Raw genomic sequence first — 17,404 nt, 5'->3', positions numbered from 1 at the left:
GTCGAGCCACTGCTCATAAGCCACACATCACGCCAGTAAATGCCAAACGACGCCTTGCTTGGTGTAAGGAGCGTAAACATTGGACGATTGAACGGTGGAAGAACGTTATGTGGAGTGACGAATCACAGTACACAATGTGGCGATCCGATGGCAGGGCGTGGGTATGGCGAATGTTTGGTGAACATCACCTGCCAGCGTGTGTAGTGCCAACAGTAAAATTCAGAGGCGATGGTGTCATGGTGTGGTCGTGTTTTTCATGGAGGGGGCTTGCACCCCTTGCTGTTTTGCGTAGCATTATCACAGCGCAGGCCTACATTGATGTTTTAAGCACTTTCTTGCTTTCCACTGTTGAAGAGTAATTCAGGGATGGTGATTGCATCTTTCAACACGATCGAGTACATGTTAATAATGCACTGCCTGTGGCAGAGTGGTTACACGGCAATAACAACCCTGTAATGGACTGTCCTGCACAGAGTCCTGACCTGAATCCTATAGAACAACTTTGGGATATTTTGGAACGCCAGCTTTGTGAAAGGCCTCACATCGATACCTCTTCTCTGCGCAGCGCTCGGTGAAGAATGGGCTACCATTCCCCAAGAAACCTTCCAGCATCTGATTGAACGTATGCCTACGAGAGTGGACGCCGTTATGAAGGCTAAGGGTGGGCCAACATCATATTGAATTCCAGCATTACCGATGGAGGGCGCCACGAACTTGTAAATCATTTTCAGCGAGGTGTCCGGATACTTTTGATCACATAGTGTAATTATGATGGTGGTGGATTACGACCACACACCCTTCTCGCCAAAGTAGAACACAAAGGCTCAATAATATTGAGATCTCGTGACCATGGGGGCATGGAAGATGGGACAGTTCATCCTTGTGCTCAAACAACCAGCCCTGGACGATGCGAGCTGTGTGAACAGGGTCCTGTCGTCTTGGAACACTGCATGGGGAACAACTGTTGTACCATGGGACGAATCTGATTAGCCAAAATGATCACGTAATTGTTAGTAGTAATGTGACCTTGCATAGTAACCCTGGGCCTCATGGAATACCATGACAAGGCTGCTCAAATCATCACCGAATCTCTACCAAGTTTCATTCTTGGCAGCAAGCAGTTTGCATCGCAGGATTGAAACGGCGTACTCCATACGTAAACTCTACCAGAAGTTGAAGAAAGTGAGAAACAAGCCTCATTCGACAAGTAGGTTTCCTCCATTGGTCTATTGTCTAAGATTCATGGCTTATGGCTTCGGCAGCACGTTTTCCTGTTAGGGGAAGAATTTCAGCCCGCCCTGCTATTCTGGTTTTTCAGCTTTCCTGTATGCGATATAAATCTGCTCTTGGTGGTTCTTGAAACACCAAACACTTCGTTATCGTGGTTACAGAAGCATCCACCACACAAGCTCCACTAATTTGCCCACGTTGGAATCCACTTAGCTCCGACATAGCGCACTCCCAAGTACACAGAACATTATTCTAACCACCACTGATAATTGCAAAGTATTCAGGGCATTGCAAAGGTGCCGTTCGCGATAAAATAGAACAGTGCCAACTGCAGACATGGCTAGCATCTCCAGTTACGCTCAAGTATTCGTTTCTCACGGTGTTTCTATATTTTTGTCCAACCCCTGTATTCATAATATGAAATAATCTGAGTATGATGTGTAATCTGACTTATGTTCATCTCCAGCGCAGTAATGTGTTGAATGAAAACAAGTGATGTAGACTGATTTACCTCTTCGATGATGCGTGGCTACAATAGCCTAAGAATTATGATATGCACCTCAATGTATTGTACATTTTACATGTTTTGTGACTAACTGATTGCTAACTTTTAACTGAAAATATGTTTAAGATGTTTTGACTTATTCAAAAATGTTCAAATGTGTGTGAAATCTTATGGGACTTAACTGCTAAGGTCATCAGTCCCTAAGTTTACACACTACTTAACCTAAATTATCCTAAGGACAAACACACACACCCAAGCCCGAGGGAGGACTCGAACCTCCACCGGGACCAGCTGCACAGTCCATGACTGCAGCGCCCAAGACCGCTCGGTTCTGACTTATTCCGCACGCCGTTTCACTTGGGGTCTATGGGAGGTACATTGACATATCTTTTCTACTTTGTAAATGTCGATTGTATGTTGTGGTTCTCGACATATTCTACATGCATGAGGACCCCCTCACTATAGGTAAGTTGGACGTAAAAGTAAATCTAATGTAATCTAATGAAATACTACGAGGGTAAGTCAATTATTATCCGCAAAGTAGTTATCAAATTTTATTGTAATCAAATAATAATTCCAATCCCAAAGAAAGCAGGTGTTGACACATGTGAAAATTACCGAACAATCAGTTTAATAAGCCACAGCTGCAAAATACTAACACGAATTCCTTACAGACGAATGGAAAAACTAGTAGAAGCCGACCTCGGGGAAGATCAGTTCGGATTCCGTAGAAATATTGGAACACGTGAGGCAATACTGACCTTACGACTTATCTTAGAAGAAAGATTAAGGAAATGCAGACCTACGTTTCTAGCATTTGTAGACTTAAAGAAAGCTTTTGACAATGTTGACTGGAATACTCTCTTTCAAATTCTAAAGGTGGCAGGGGTAAAATACAGGGAGCGAAAGGCTATTTACAATTTGTACAGAAACCAGATGGCAGTTATAAGAGTCGAGCGACATGAAAGGGAAGCAGTGGTTGGGAAGGGAGTAAGACAGGGTTGTAACCTCTCCCCGATGTTATTCAATCTGTATATTGAGCAAGCAGTAAAGGAAACAAAAGAAAAGTTCGAAGTAGGTATTAAAATCCATGGAGAAGAAATAAAAACTTTGAGGTTTGCCGATGACATTGTAATTCTGTCAGAGACAGCAAAGGACTTGGAAGAGCAGTTGAATGGAATGGACAGTGTCTTGAGAGGAGTATATAAGATGAACATCAACAAAAGCAAAACGAGGATAATGGAATGCAGTCGAATTAAGTCGGGTGATGCTGAGGGAATTAGATTAGGAAATGAGACACTTAAAGTAGTAAAGGAGTTTTGCTATTTGGGAAGCAAAATAACTTATGATGATCGAAGTAGAGAGGATATAAAATGTAGACTGGCAATGGCAAGGAAAGCGTTTCTGAAGAAGAGAAATTTGTTAACATCGAGTATAGATTTAAGTGTCAGGAAGTCTTTTCTGAAAGTATTTGTATGGAATGTAGCCATGTATGGAAGTGAAACATGGACGATAAATAGTTTGGACAAGAAGAGAATCGAAGCTTTCGAAATGTGGTGCTACAGAAGAATGCTGAAGAATAGATGGGTCGATCACATAACTAATGAGGAAGTATTGAATAGGATTGGGGAGAAGAGAAGTTTGTGGCACAACTTGACCAGAAGAAGGAATCGGTTGGTAGGACATGTTCTGAGGCATCAAGGGATCACCAATTTAGTATTGGAGGGCAGCGTGGAGGGTAAAAATCGTAGAGGGAGACCAAGAGATGAATACACTAAGCAGATTCAGAAGGATGTAGGTTGCAGTAGTTACTGGGAGATGAAGAAGCTTGCACAGGATAGAGTAGCATGGAGAGCTGCATCAAATCAGTCTCAGGACTGAAGACCACAACAACAACAACAATCAAATAGGAAACTTACAAGAACATTACTTTTCGACATAGTCTCCTTGCGTTTCAAGGCACTTGGTCCATTGTTGTACAAGCTTCCTGATGCCCTCGTAAAAGAAGGTTCTCGGTTGAGCTACGAGCCAGGAATGCACCGCTTCTTTCACTGCTTCGTCCGAGGCAAATCGACGGCCCCTTAATGCCTGTTTGAGTGGGCCAAACAAGTGACAGTCGGAAGTGGCGGCCGACCTGTGTGGCCGTGCGGTTCTAGGTGCTTCAGTCTGGAACCGCGTGATCGCTACGGTCGCAGGTTCGAATCCTGTCTCGGGCATGGATGTGTGTGATGTCCTTAGGTTAGTTAGGTTTAAGTAGTTCTAAGTTCTAGGGGACTGATGACCTCAGATGTTAAGTCCCATAGTGCTCAGGGCCATTTTTCGGAAGTGGCAAGATCGGGACTATATGGAGGATGATCTAGTACTTCAAATTTGAGTTCCTGGAGCGTTTCAGCAGTGTGGGCAGCAGTATGCGGACGGGCGTTGTCGTGCAACAACAACACATTTGACAGCAATCCTCGGCGTTTGCTTCAAATTACAGGCTTCGGCCTGGCGGAAGCATCTCACTGTAACGTACACTGTTTATTGTTGTGCCCCTTTCCCCATAATGTTCCAGTACTGGACCTTGTGCATCCCAAAAACCGTAAGCATCAGTTTTCCTGCTGACAGTTGGGTCTTGAACTTTTTCTTGCACAGTGAATTTGGCCGGTCGATGTGGCCGAGCGGTTCTAGGCGCTTTAGTCTGGAACCGCGCGACCGCTACGGTCGCAGGTTCGAATCCTGCCTTGGGCATGGATGTGTGTGATGTCCTTAGGTTAGTTATGTTTAAAGTAGTTCTAAGTTCTAGGGGACTGATGACCTCAGATGTTAAGTCCCATAGTGCCCAGAGCCATTTGAGCCTTTTGCACAGCGAATTTGGATGTTTCCGTTCCATACTCTGCCGTTTACTCACCGGCTCGTAATGATGGATCCATGCTTCGTCACCAGTAAATATCCTGTACAAGAAGTTGTCCCCTTCGTTACCATAGCAATCCAAATGTTTTTTTTTGCAGATGTTCAAGCGTGTTTGTTTATACAACTGTGTGAGTTGTTTTGGGACACATCTTGCACAAACTTTATGAAACCCATGTCTGTTGTGGATGATTTCGTAGGCAGAACCGTAACTAATTTGGAGACGATGTGCCAATTCGTCAATGCTAATCGTCTGTCGAAGAGAATCATTTCACGTGAACGCTCAATGGTGTCTTCATTTGTGGCGGTAAACGGTCGTCCGGCTCCTTCATCGTGCCTAACACTTGTGCGACCATTTCGGAATTTTTCAATCCATTCGTAGACACTCCGTTGTGGCAAAACACTGTTCCCATACTCTACCGAAAGTCTGCGATAAATTTCGGCCCCTGATACGCCTTCCGACCACAAAAAACGCATCACTGAACGATGCTCTTCTTTGGTGCAAATAGACAGAGGAGTAGTCATGATTAACAGCACGACAGCGGTAACGAAACTAACCAAGCAGCTTGAAAATTGCAAAGATTAACAACAAATAAGCATGCTTATCAACGTAAAACGACAGTTCTACCAAAATAAACAAAAATATAACTAAATTGCGGATAATAATGGACTTACCCTCGTATCTGAATAATACAGCAAAAAAATTCTGTCAGATCTTGATATGACTTCAACGTGACGCAGAGACTACCAGTTTATTTCAAATGGCCAGAAATTCAAAACTGAGGCTTTTCAGAATGTAAAATCAAAGTATTCTAGGACAGAAATATCAGTGTATTCACAATTGTAATCAGTCAACTTATATAAACACATGAGCTTAATAATTCGTAGAAACATGAAGTGGAATGGTCCCATAGCCTCAGTCATACGTAAAGCATGTTGGAGTCATCGGTGCATTGGCAGGATAGAGGGAAAATACAGTCAGTCTGCAAAGGAGATGGCTTACAAATAATTTGTGCATCCCATTTTCGAATCTCCTCAAGTGCGTGGAACCAGTACCAAATATGACTAACGGGTACAGAACATATACGATTTGCATTCCAGTTATAAAACCTCTGATTTTTTTCAGATAGAAACATGTGGTTTGTTTTACAATACGTACACACTCTTTGTGAATGCGTGGCGCAGATTGCAGCACTGTATGGCACACAAAACTCTAGTAACAGTGGCGAGATTTTTTTTCCCTTATTGTCGCCATATGGGCAGGGGGGGGGGGGGAGGGGAGGCTGTTAGTGGATACAATTTTCCGCTCTTCAGCCACATGAGACAAAAATTAAAAAAACAAGTTGGACATGGCATTTGACAAGACAGAACGCCAGTTACATCAGTTAAAACCTAGAAGATTGATTCAGTGATGAATTTAAATATGGATACGCATGAATGGAAAATGAGAGTCGTACACAAAGATAAAAAAACGATAGACAGTGGCAGGAAATTAATCAGGAAGGTCGATGAGTGACTAGTTAAAAGAGATACATAGATGACTGAAGATGAGTGGGTATAGAATGCCAGGGGGAAGGGTATCGTGAGAACGTAGCATTTAAAGGTAGTATGTGAGAGAGGGTGTGTTTGGGCGAATGTTTCGATGATGGATGGGGGAAGAGTGGAGTGGGATCCAGTTCCGAACCAAGACTTAGGGAGTGTATGGAGGGAATTAGAAGGGGAAGAGAGCCCTGACAGGGCAATATGGTGGTGGAGGAGCGGCAGAGGACAAGGATCAGTGAGCAGGGAAGGAAACTAGGGACAGTGGCGAGAGTGATGACTGGTTTTTCTGTCGAAGATGGTAACGTTTTCATTACAAGAAAAGTATGTAATAATTCTTTTTCTCCATTTGTGTAGTGTGACACCGACTGAAATTTCCCACCAGTTGGGTGATAAATGGATGTGTCTAATGTGTGTTGACGAATGTGATAGTTCAAAGAAAGCAGAACGTCACGTGACAACAAACCAAGACAATCTCGAGGTCGCACCACCCAGTGTGACGACATGATTTAGCAAGTGGAGAAAGTTGCTTTGGAGGATCGCCGAATGAATGTGATACAAACCGCCTCCTAAGCTGATATTCCGTTTGATCTGTGTACACAATCCTGCACGAAGGCTTCAAAATGCGAAAATTGTCCTACAGATGGAAGCTACCAACGCTGAAGGACGACCAGAAACAGTTGCTGAAAATGATGAACAAAAATCTAAATGACAGGATTGGTCTTAGCGATGGAGCGAGACGTGTGAGGGGAAATGCTGATGCAATCCGCACTTGGAGCTACTGGCAGAAACTGCAACATTCATGCCATTTTGATGTTACGACTGCTAGGTCGCCAGAATTTACAGAAATGATAAAACAGGGAAGTCGACATGAGGTGTTCTGGGTAAATCCGGTACGTGGCGAAACCAAACGACATATACATCGGACAACTTTTATTGTGCCACTTTGATGCAGTTACCACTGTTAGCAAAGTGGTTATCACTAAGCGTGAACGTGCATCGGTTTCCTTGAAAACCTTGCTCTAAGGGGGATAAACAGGCTGCTAGCTGTTTGATGTAAGGAATATATAATAATAATGCAATACATAAATATATAGCTCTAAACTCGGACGTATATTTACAATGCGCGCCGATATTTTCATAAGATGGTACATAATCAATGTACTACATTGATTTAACGAAATATATCGAAGCTTCTTCCGAGACATCGAGGGCTAGTAGCGATATTTTCATGAAAATCGATATATCGGATTCCTGATGTTTTTAAAAATATCAGCAGTCCTTGTGTGATTCAAACGCAATGTCGCCACCTGAACGATTTTGACAATACACAACTGTTCCGTAATTGACTTTGCTACTAGGATGAAATACAACTGTAGAAATGACACTTTGCCAATAACGCATATTCACAGTTGAGGAAAGCCTTCCTTTCGCAGGCAGAAGGCAGGAAGCTGGTTTTCTTTTAACTTTTTTTTGTGCTTCTCTGATTGTGGTGGCTTCTGCAAAGTATATTGTTCCTTTCTTAGGTAGGGAATATAGGGCTTGATAATGTTCTGTGTGTTTGCTTCGTACTTGTAAAAATGTACATGCTTTTGTGAAAATGTTATTTGGAGCACGCGGGGAGGGGGGGGGGGGGGGGGGGGAGAGGGGGCAGTGCATAATGCCTGTCTCAGAAACAGGTGTCAGTGCGAAAGTGCACTAAATGGAACATGGTGAAACAAGGTGCAACAACGCACTTGCTTCAGTATCACTCCTAACACAAACGCATTTTTGTCCCTTTACTCTCTAGTCTATCACAATAGTTACATGAAATTGGAAGAGCAACCTTCAAAATGTATTTTTCTTGTTCTTCTAGGTTAAAATAAAATTAACATTTCGTTGATTACCACGATACAAAAATTTTTACACAAATGTTGTATTGGAATAAATATTCGGATTTATAAGACCACACGCACACACAACATTTTGACCTGACTAGTAAGTGTATGTCACAGAAATAATATGCTGCATTTTAAAGTTCCCAATAAAAAGAGCACTTTACCTTATCCCAAAATGTTGCAAGTTAGGAAATATTGCTGTTCAAAAACGTATTGTAAGAAAAATGAGATTGTAATTATACCATAAGTCTTCAGAAACTCAGTAGTCTCATTACTCTTTCTCTGATGTTTCAGTGTCTAAAGAGGTATATTATTGCTGTAAGGTTATGTTTTAACCAAATATTTCAACGGAAAAAAAATTGTTTCTGGGAGTATTTTGGTGGGCTTTGATAGGAAACATATGAGAAATTTCAGTGTTTAAAAACCACCCATACATGTACAACCCAGTACAAAACCTCACTAAGAAATCGACAAAAAAGTCAAACAAAATAACATCAGTTTGTAATTAATTTCTTGTGTTTTTTAACGTAAGTGACCTGTATTTTATTATTTTGTGAATAATTTTTTTATACTGTCCTACATGAATCTATAAATAGGCGTAGTGGAGCTGGTTTCAGTGTATGACATACTAATCTAGTATGATGGATTACATGTCAGATGGATTAACAACATGTATTAACTTTATTTTATAATTCATATGCTTTGTCATTTTATTTATTATTTTATAGTTTTAAAAGCTTATGTACAAAAAACAAATAAGGTGACTAACTAAACCACACGTGTGTGATAATAGTGTGAACTAACCAATGGCATCAGTAATTACTGCACGCTTTACACTGAACATAGTTTAAAAATACAAAAAATCTTGTATCCAGAGCCTGAGATCTCATAACAAAAAATCTTGTTCAAAAGACGTAAATTAATAAAAATTTCTTGAAACAGTGTTAAATTTGGAATATATCTGAAGGAATTGGAATCAACATAAATAAGAAAGTACACATCTTGCACACATGAGCACCAACTCCAGCACCTCAGCTCAGAATGCCCGGTCCTGTGTGCATGAGATGTGCTTGCTTGTTTGTATGGGTGGCATGTGTTTCTTTTTTGCTGATGAAGGCTGTGCCCAAAAGCTTTATGCAAGTGTCTTTTAATTGTTCCTGTCTGCAACTTAATGTGTCTTCTTTACAGTAAGTAGTAATCTCTCTTTTCCTATATTGTTGATATTCTTACCTGGAGTTTCATTTGTTTAATAGACGGAAATGGTGTTATAAGCTATTTATCAGCAGCAGTGCTATAAGAGACCCAAGATCTTTCTGCTCTATAATGTCTTCTCTCATAGCTTTCATACAATACTACATGGTAACTTAGACAGTTTGATGTTAAAGCTGATCAACAACATCACGTAAATATGTGGAACAAATACTTGTCCACTGAAAATATGTGTTTAATTAGAACTACCTTATTTGTTTTAGGTGCTTGAAAGTTCCTAAGGGTATGCTTCTGACCATAGGCCCCCGTGGCACATTAGGGTAGTCTTCGGTGCCACCACTCAAAGAGGCCGTTCGCCTGCTGGTGGTAAGGTGTGGTATGAAACTTGGCGATGCCACAGAGTACACAGAGTCGTGTGAACAGGGTGGACTCAAATTGGTGAGAGATAGGGGACAGCCAAAGTGAGCAACCCAAATTGCTGAAGGGATGGACGACAGTCTCGGCCGTGATGTCAGTAAGGGGGGACCACCTCAACCCAACGGGTCACACGGTCGAGAACTGATAGGATATATCTGTAGCCCTCAGACAGAGGAAGGGGACCAATGACGTCAATATGGACATGTTGAAAATGCCCGTTCAGGATGTTAAACATGTCCAGAGGAGGTTGGGCTCGCCTGCCAACCTTGCTGCACTGGCATGGAACGCATGCATGGCTCCAAGTGCAACAGTCGTGCTTCACACCAGGCCACGTCATGGCCTGTGTCCCAGAGTAAGCTAAGCCATGCAAGGTGGTAAAGACCCAGTGACAAAGGGTGGTGGGGACCAGGGGGCGAAGTGCGCCTATAGATGTGTCACAAAGGACAGGGATTGCTGAATCAGGTAACAGTATATGGGGCTGGACAGAGAGCGATGAGCCATTGTCTGATCTTAGTTGCTGTATATTGTCGTCATCAGCTTGTAGTCAGGCGAGCTCCTCTAGGTCCAGTGATGCGGTTAACACGCAGATGCAGAAAAGGTAGTCTGCCACAATGTTCTCCATGTCACAGATATATCATGCGTCAGAAGAGTGCTGACAGATGTAGTTCAAATGGCGGAAATGCCTGGGTGGAAGGTCTTCAACAGGATTAGAAGCAGCATCCACGAGTGGTTTGTGATCGATATAGGGTCACTCCTCAAGGTCACAATGAAAATGTTTAATAGCCTCATACACTGTGAGCAGCTCACGGTCAAATGCTGACCACTTGAACAGGCTCTTAGTCAGTTTCTTGGAAAAGAAGCGGAGGGGCTGGGTGGAGTTGGCAGTGTGCTGCTGTAAAAAAAGCACCCACAGCTGAGACAGTGGCATTAGTCATGATTGAGACACGGGCCTCAGGGTCAGGGTGGGTGAGTGTTATGGATTTGGCTAGGGCAGTTTTAAGGTTACCAAAAGCGTCAAACATAGGCTGGGTCCACTCCAACTTCCATTTTCCAGTAATGTGCTTGGCAGAGAGAGCGTTAGTGAGGGCCATTTGAACGAAGGCAGTTTCAGGAATATGTCGGTGGTAAAAGTTTGCCATACTCAGAAAATGATAGAGCTGTCAGGCAGAGGGAATTCGACACAAGAACTCGTCAGTTGGAGGCCGTCGGCAGAGATGGAATGGCCAATGAAGGTAACAGATGCGGAACATAGTTAAGATTTATCATGGTTGATCACGAAGCCATTGGCAGTGAGGTCCAAACGGACTGAAGCGAGGTGAACTTGATGCTCCTCAGCAGAGGAGGAAAAGGTAAGGATGATGTCTAAGTAAGCGTAAGCAAAATACAGAGGGAGCGCAACATTTTTCAATCCATAAGGCATGTAACAGTATTCAAATAGGCTGAAGGGTGTGGTGATGGCCATCTTCAGAATATCCGGTGAACGCACAGGAATCTGGTGATATGCTTTGGAACAATCTAATACAGAGAAAAAGGTAGAACCATGAAGCAACTGTGTGAAATCTTGGATGTGTGGTATGGGGTAGTTATTGATAATGGTGCTGGCATTAAGGGACTTGTAGTCCCCACACATGCATAAGGAGCTGTCGTTTTTGGGAACAAGGTGAACATGGGAAGACCAGTTGCTATCGGGGGAATGGAGGATGCCCGAATGCTCTCCATAGTGTGCAAAAGTTTGGAAGTGTTAAGGCGCCTGGCCTTATAACGAACAGGTCGGCCATCAGTGGTGCATATCTTATAGCAAGTGCCATTATTGATAGCCAATAATCGCGTAGGGAAGTCAACATGAGGGACCAAGAAGGTACCCACAGGCAACATTAGTTCACTCTCCTTGATGAATCAGGGTGACATAGGCAGGGCGTCAGCTTCAGTTGGCAACAGAAGGCGCAATGCAGGAGTGAAGCAGAGTGAAGAATCTGGAGGGGCGCACACAGGAGCATCTTGGAGATTCATCCGCAGTGATGTGAAGAAAACAACAGTCAGTGGAATGCTCGACATTGGAGCAGGTTGGCGAGAAGACGCTGTAGAGGCATGTGCAGGGCCGCCTCACTGTGGGCCTGCAGATAGGCGATGTATGGTATGCTGTGCATGTGACAATTTGTCAGAGGTGATGGCAATTAAGTCATCTTTCTGGGTGCAGAGTTCATCAATCTGGGAGTGCACATACAACAAATCAGAGAGCTGTGTGGTTGTGCACTTGACCAGGGAACCACACATGGAAAGGTTGGTTGGTTTGTGGGATTAAAGGGACCAGACTGCGACGGTCGTCGGTCCCTACACATGGAAAGTGTAGCCAAGGAAGCAGAGAGTGGAGTGGTGCTGAACTCAGGTGTGCATGGAACTGTAGAGCCAGACACGTGGTGGAGTGCAGTGGCCTGCAGGTCTGGTGAAAGTTCGTAATGGTGTAGAAAGTCCAACCCAGTCACAGGTTTATCGACATCGGCAGTGTGGAAGGTCCAAGGTAAGGCGTGAACTGGTGAGAGGTGGAGTGACATCTTGATGGAGGCTTGGAATGCAATAGGAGAATGGATGGCGGCGATCAAGGTGAGGGTAGAGGGGGACAGCGCGTCGACATCGTGCTTGGCTGGTATGATGTTAACGTCAGCCACCAGTGTTGACGAGAACGCAGATGCCAGTCGAGACATCTGTGGCATAGAGGCGTGAAGTCGCTGAAGTGAGTGGTGCAGCGTCAGAAGATAGGCACCGTGAAGGTACATGGTGGGATGTGGGACTTAAACGTGCCTGCTAGTCTTGTTTGGATAGGTGCAGGGCGCACGGCAGTTGCGAGTGGCATCCCCGTAAGTAGCGTGGAACCAGCACAGTGGGTAGGCCAGTTTGGAGGACGATGCAGTGTAGGTGGGGGTTGCAGCTGACTGCAGTGGGGCCAGTAGCCGATTGGGCCACTGCTCGGGCGAGGTCGGAGGCTGTCAGGAGCCCACTGACAGTAGATCCTGTAGGCTGCTAGGTGGCAGCTCCTGAAGGGCATCTGAGGCGCCGAGGTGAGCGCACCAGCATCTGCCAGCAGAGTGCGGAACCAGAGGCACAGGTGAGCCAATTGAGGGTGGACAAGATGTCGGTAGTGACAGGCAGCATCGTTGACGAATGGTGGCATAAGCCTGATCCGCCTTGTGTAACCAAACCTTGAGTGGATCAGTGATGTGAGACAGTAGATGAAGCTGCAGATCCAAAGGCATTTTGACCATCCACAACGTCCAAAGGGCAGTGTCAAACAATGCTTGGTCGTCGATTAATGCACATAGGTGCTGCCAAAATTGTGAAGGAGTGCGGTAATTGAGATGCTCCTCTTGGATGATGTGATGGATAGCCACTGCTGGAAGGCAGGAAAGGCATTCAATAAGCAGTGATTTAGCCATCGAATATTTGTGCGAGGTGGAGAGGAGCAAGTCGCTGATGAGTCCGTATGTGCATGGAGATGGCTCACCAGGCAGACAAAACTTGCGCCGTCATTGGAAATGCTGTGGATGTCCAGGTGGTGGTCTACGAAGGCGAACCAAGTTTTTGGGTTGTCTTTTTGCAATGCAGGAAGCTTAGGGAACCTGCCTGGTAACACATGTTGAGGAAGCTCTGGCAGATGATTGATGCGGGCAGAGCAGGATGCCTCTGACACTGGGAGTGCAGTAGTGGTGAACGGTGCATTGCCTGAGGTCTGGGTGGGGTAGTGGCCATATGCAGCACATGATATGGAGGGAGTGGGCGTATAAACTGGCAAGGTGTGTCCAATTGGCAAGTCTGACAAAGAACACAGTGCAGGTGTAGCAGCCAGGACCAATGCAACAGAGAGAGGGGGGGCAGTTATGGTGGAGTAATGGGATGGCGGACCCGGTAACCAGCATGGGTGGAATGGCTGGTGCTGTTACGGAAGTGAGCGGAAGGCGGTCGTGGTGCAACCACGATGTGACAGTCACAGAAACCAATGCAGTCAAGACAACCGTCGTCACTGAAACAGTGTGCGGGGGGAGGTGCTGTGATACTACGTAAATTAAAATGTGCTACACCATGTATAGAAATGTTCGATTCACAGTCCTGGAACTTTGTTGGCACGTCAAGCCATCCCAAAGGTAATGACGTATGTGAAGGATAAACCACAGTGTCTTTAACTGGAAGGTCGTCCACATTGTGGTTAGGTGGCAGGCACTGTCCATGTTGTGGCTGTTGTGCTGCCACACCAGGCGGTGGCCATGTTGAACTGGGTAAGGTTAGGTGGCTGCTGGCGTGGCCAGGGATAGATAACTATTTACTTTTAACCGAGTTCGAAGCAGGTGGTACACTTGTCCACTCATGGTCGCAAGCGGCATAGTTGATGGGACCCATTACCCTTGCACTGAAAGACATTGGTACATCCATTGTGGTGGAAAAAATGCAGTCTGGTACATGATGTTTGAGAATGACGAAAACAAGCACAAATAACACGAGACGATGATCGTGCCAGGGCCACCACTGTGATTATCACGGAAGATTAGTTGAGAGATAACACACTTAATATTGAATACACATTTACTGGTCACTTGTACATATAACAAAGAATGGCTGTTACACATCTACATGCTGAAAGTTTACACAAGAACAACCAGTCCAAAAAAGGAAGGTGCCAAAGATAGAGCACTCTGCACCAGAGACGCCACATGTGTATATAAATGGTTTAAATGTTGAAACATACAGTTATTAGCACAAATTTGATCACTGATGTACGTTTAAAGCTTATACTACTGTACATAGAATAAGGCATGCACATAACCTTTTTGTAATTGGTTCTTTATATACTCATTTCACTAAGATTTGAAGCTCCTCTTTTCGTTCTTCCGTATTTGTGATTAAAAAACTGAGTTGTTTTGGAAATCAGCCTGTGGAATTTTGGGTCCTTATCGGTATAAATAACAACCCGTTGATCCACTTGTTAAAACAATGAGCATATTTATTGTCACACTTCAGATATACGTCATTACACATCGAAAGTATCACATAGACAGAACATAATGGCTGCCTTGGCCCGAAGAATTTTTGTGCGCCAGAGATGTTATGGCACATCAATCAGTGTTGCCACAGAGCCCCCCCCCCCCTCCCCTTGCAGTGCGGAGCACGAGGCTCTGGCTCTTGTGGGGGGATGGTGCACGTGTTGCGCTGTCTTCGTCCGGAGGGGGAAATGGGCGGGCCGGGGCCGGGCTTCGAGCCGTTTGGATGGAAAAATGTAATCATGGTGCCACACCAGTGGGAGTATGTGGCGACCGGTTCGTGAGGTGATGACAGAGGGGGTGGGGAGAATAGACGGAGACACGGGGTACAACACGTACAGTGTCCCCATGGCTTCAATGAAAGGTTGAATGTGGGAAGGAAGGATCTAAGGAATTGGGGATTGGTGAGGAGTGGAGAACGGAAAGTTGGTGTCTCATCATTGGCGGAAGGGGGGGGGGGGGGGGGGGGAGCGTGGATGTTTAAGAGAAAATCATTTGTGGTAGTTATACAGATGTCAGATGGTGCAAAGTGTGAGATGTCGATGGGGATGGTAGTGGGTTGTTGAATGTCTGGTGAGAAGTGTGTGACGGGCGTAGCAGGAGAGGGTGGGGTGAAGGGTGTGGACCCTGGTCTCTGCCCAGTGAGGGTTCCTGGCGTTGGGGAAGGGGGCATGGCCGGCGTGTCGTCCCTTGAGGAGGCGGCGGTGTGGAGGTCATCGTCCGTCGTGGTCGGTGGCATCGAGTCGCTGGAGGTGTTGTCTGCAGTGACCCACGGCGGCTTTAGTCGAGACACTGACACTATCGAGGGTTTGCCTTTGATACAGATGTCAAATGTATTCAACGAGTGCCTAAGTACCCTGTAAGGGCCTGTGTATGGGGGTTGCAGAGCGATGTGCACTGTATCGTCCCTAAGCATCGGCGTGCACAAATGTTTTAGGCGGAGTATGTGCTTTCGGAGTGGGTGCTCTCTGTGCTCGTATCGTCTGCTGTATGTTCTAGATTAGCACTGGGTATTCGATGGTATCTTGGAGTGGTGAAGGCTCGACAAACTCGGCTGGTAGGGTCAACGGCTCGCCATAGAGCAGTTCAGCCACTGAGCACTGCAGGCCAACTTTATATACAGAACGGAGGCCTAGCAGTACCCACGGGAGGGCATGTAACCACCGTTCCTCGTGGCACATTAGCGCCGTCTTTAATGTGCGGTGCCATCGCTCCACTAAGCCATTTGATTTGGGGTGGTAGGCTGACGTGCGAATGCGGCCAACGCCGAAGAGCTTGCACATTTTTGTGAAGAGGACAGCCTTGAATTGACGACCTTGGTATGTAGTAATGGTTTTGGGGCAGCCAAAACGTGTGACCCATGTGGAGAGGACAGCGTTGGCGACTGTTTCGGCCGAAATATCGGCCAGAGGGGTTCCCTGACCCATCTAGTTGTTCTGTCGATAAAAGTAAGCAAGTATCGGTAACCATCCACCTGGGGAAGGGGGCCGACAATGTCGATGTGGATATGATGGAGTCTTCCAGAAGGAGAGTGGAAGACGCCTGAGGGGGGGTGTGGAGTGGCGTCTGACTTTGGACCACTGGCACGAAAAACAAGTGCGACACCAGTCGCGACAGTCTTTACGAAGCGAAGGCCCTACGAAACGCTTGGCGATGATGTGCGTAGTTGCGCAAATGCTCGGGTGGCCGAGACTGTGCAGTGCGTCAAACACCGAGCCATGCAAAGAGGAGGGGATGAGGGGGCGTGGCACGCCAGTGGAAGTGTCACATCATAGCTCCGAGCATGTGCCGGTGATCATCTTGTGCGCCAGGCGCAGAGAGTGATTATTCTCAGATAAAAGGCTCGCCAAGGAGTCACCATTTGTTTGCGCTCGAGCAAGAGCTTCGAAGTCGATTGAGGAAGATATGCCCAAGATCCGGGACAAATCTATTAGTTGTAATGGAGAGTATTTTGAAAAGGATAAAGTTGTTTTGTACACAATTTGAAAATAATTTGTTTTTATAAGTAATTCCATTTTTTTGGGGTACCCCCTCATATGCTACTGGGCATCTATTTTTTAACCAACAATGTGCTATTTTGAAGTGCAAATTGATCAACATGTCAGTGTGGTTCAAAAAATAAATACTTACTGAATACCAGTACCGTAAATTTTTTCACTGTCAGATAATTCACTGAAAATTTGTATCATCATGTACTATACCATTTACTAAAGCTAAAAAAGAATTTCAGATTAGAATTGTTGATGAGCCACATTACAATTTTGTGTAAATTTTCTTAAGAGTCCAAATGGAGGAAAAGCTAAAATGGAAACTAAAGAAGAAACTCAGTTCAGCATCTTTTACACTAAGAATTATCTCTCATTGTATTGATGTGAAGATGAAGGTTTTGGCTCACTATGTTTATTTTTACTCCACATTGTCTTATGGAATTGTCTTCTGGTGTAGGGAACATAAAGCAAGAATAGTGTTTATTCAACAGAAATGAGCAATTATGAGAATATTGTGTAAAGTAGATAAGTGGACATCTTGCAGAGGTCTCTTTAACTATCTTGGAATTCTTACACCCACTTCCCAGAAGTTTTACTCCTTATAACTTTCTATTACTGAAACTGATAATAAACATCAGTTTTGGCCAAAATGTAATTCCTACAATTAGAATAAGAGACAAAGAAGTTTCATGTGATCTTCAGCTAATTATGTTGGTTTCAAAG

The 17,404-nt window shown here is 44.8% G+C and overlaps 1 protein-coding gene across 1 annotated transcript in view; it reads left to right on the top strand.

Moving 5' to 3' along the window:
- Positions 1 to 7,496: 7,496 nt before the first annotated feature.
- Positions 7,497 to 17,404, top strand: part of LOC124712036 (glutathione S-transferase 1-1-like) — a 60,234-nt gene continuing 50,326 nt past the window's right edge. The window contains exon 1 of the mRNA XM_047242327.1: positions 7,497 to 7,689. The gene's annotated coding sequence lies outside the window, so the exon portion shown is untranslated. The remainder of the gene's footprint in view (positions 7,690 to 17,404) is intronic.

This window comes from Schistocerca piceifrons, chromosome 8, assembly GCF_021461385.2.
Source record: "Schistocerca piceifrons isolate TAMUIC-IGC-003096 chromosome 8, iqSchPice1.1, whole genome shotgun sequence".
NCBI classification, from domain to species: Eukaryota; Metazoa; Arthropoda; class Insecta; order Orthoptera; family Acrididae; genus Schistocerca; species Schistocerca piceifrons.
Note: the sequence above shows the minus strand (reverse complement) of the source record. Positions and strands in the feature narration are given on the sequence as shown.